This window comes from Phacochoerus africanus, chromosome 16 (assembly GCF_016906955.1).
Source record: "Phacochoerus africanus isolate WHEZ1 chromosome 16, ROS_Pafr_v1, whole genome shotgun sequence".
Lineage (NCBI taxonomy): Eukaryota > Metazoa > Chordata > Mammalia > Artiodactyla > Suidae > Phacochoerus > Phacochoerus africanus.
Genome location: NC_062559.1, coordinates 30,284,720 through 30,286,955, shown reverse-complemented (window position 1 = coordinate 30,286,955; position 2,236 = coordinate 30,284,720). Strand labels below are relative to the sequence as shown.

Below are 2,236 nucleotides of genomic sequence, written 5' to 3'. Positions count from 1 at the left end.
GGGAGATGTATTAAGATAATGTAGGGAGTTCCTGTTGTGGCTCAATGGAAACTAATCTGACTAGCATCCATGAGAACGCAGGTTCCATCCCTGGCCTTGCTCAGTGGGTTAAGTATCTGGCATTGCCATGAGATGTGGTATAGGCTGCAGACATGGCTTAGATCTGATGTTGTTGTGGCTGTTGTCTAGGCAGGTGGCTACAACTCTGATTAGACCCCTAGCCTGGGAACCTCCATTTGCTGCAGGGGTGGCCCTAAAAAGTTAAAAAAAAAAAGATAATGTAAACCTTTGTGAGATAAACAATATTCAACTGTAGCACTCAACCACTCAATTGCATTTCAACATGTGTGTACAGCTTTTACCCTAAAATTTTGCCATTATTTCTACAGTGTTGTGTAGTTTTTGTCTAATTTTTTAAAAATTGGGGAACATTATATTTCCCTACTAGACCTGAGTCTTCAAAAAGACAGTGCAATAATGATCTCTATTTAAACATTATTATTTTGTAAATATGACTGCTTCATGAATTTGCATGTCATGATTGTGCAAAGGCCATGCTAATCTTCACTCTACGGTTACAATTTTAGTATATGCGTTGTCAAAGCAAGGACTACTTTAAACTTATACTAAGAGCATTATTCCACACACTTGTGGAACGAATTGAAAGCATTTAAGTCACAACTTTGTCCTGCCCTTCTCTGAGCTAAATATCACCAGTTGCTGAGGGTCAAAATTGAACATAAGACAGAGAAGGAAGTGTTAAGGGGGCATGACAACATCTGAGAGTCTAAGTGGGGATGGGTTATAACTCTAAAGAAAGTTGAAGAGAAAATGCAAAGTATTAGACAAAGTAAATGAAGAAGGCAAAAGTAAGAAGCAGTAGAAAAAATACAGGGAATATTGAAAAATATAACAAAAGGAAATAATTCGTCATATAACAAGATGAGACTGAAGAGCAGAAATATGCCAAAAATATTTATGTATGACTGCACCTATTTTGCAGATAATATTTATTCTCTTGGTATGTAAAGTTAAATTTTTTTAAGTTAACCCTTCTGATTGAGATGCAAAGTAAAGAATACGTAATATATTAGTTGCCAGTATTTCTGGGGATAATACTTAAACAGATGTTGTCTATTAAATCTCCTGAACTTTTATTAAAATTGAAAACATTAATACAGACTCAAAACAGTCAAGATACTACCATGTAAGTGGATCAGGGAGAACCTCCCGTCCCCGTGACAACCATCATCCTAGAGCTGTGCTTTAACTACTACTAAACACTGACAACAATCCACCCACTACTCTGAACGCTGTGTATTCAACTGATTACTCAGTATCTCTGAATATACATATCAAAACTTTTCATGGTCAAAACAGAATTACTTATGTACTCTTCACATCTGCTTCAATTCCAATTTCCTCCAATTCAGTAAATGTCAACTCTATTCTTCTGCTTTCCAAAAGCTTCATCATTCTTCACTTTTTCTTTCACGCCACTCCAACCCATCAATACATAAAATGCTCCACCTTCAAAATACCCAGAATCCCACCACTTCTTATCATGATAGTTAAAGCCACCACTCATGAGAATTATTGCAAGTGGCTCCTAACTGGTTTCCCTATTTCCATCCTTGTTTCTCTGGGCTTAACTCCTGGCTCATCTTTTTCTAGCTATTCTACCTTCATTTCTCTCCTCGGAAAATGCCAAGCAAGCCTCCCTGCCCCATAAGCCCGTGGTACTTTTTTTTCACTCTCTCTGAAATGTCTTCCCCTACATAGATACATGCTTCTGTCTATTCTCCCTTTCAATCTCTGTTTAAATAATGTCTTCCATCTCAGAAAGGCTTTTCCTGACCATTCTGCAGAAATAGCACCCTATTTCTGCTCCCCTCCATCCTAATTATTCTAATTTACTTTTCTCAAGAGCATTTTCCACTACCTCTGTATATATTTCTTTGTTTACTATATGTTTATTTTGTCATCATCTGGGTCTCCCTTTAGCACGGAAGCTCCATGATTTAGTCTGCTTTGTTCAGTATTGAATTCTTAGTGCCTAAAAGAATGAGTGGTTCACAAAATGTGGCAACATGGATCTGCGGAATGAATGATTTAGGAGCTTGAAGTAAGTTTACATCACGTGATAAAGTGGGCATATGAATCCAGCACTTTGATTCTGCTTGCTCTACTAATCCTAAGAGTACTATCGTAAGTATTAAAAAGATATAATTTAGGT

The 2,236-nt window shown here is 37.0% G+C and overlaps 1 non-coding gene across 1 annotated transcript; it reads right to left on the bottom strand.

Moving 5' to 3' along the window:
• Positions 1 to 504: 504 nt before the first annotated feature.
• Positions 505 to 609, bottom strand: LOC125117845 (U6 spliceosomal RNA). Its single transcript, XR_007132749.1, has one exon. It is a non-coding gene; the product is annotated as a U6 spliceosomal RNA (small nuclear RNA).
• Positions 610 to 2,236: the final 1,627 nt, after the last annotated feature.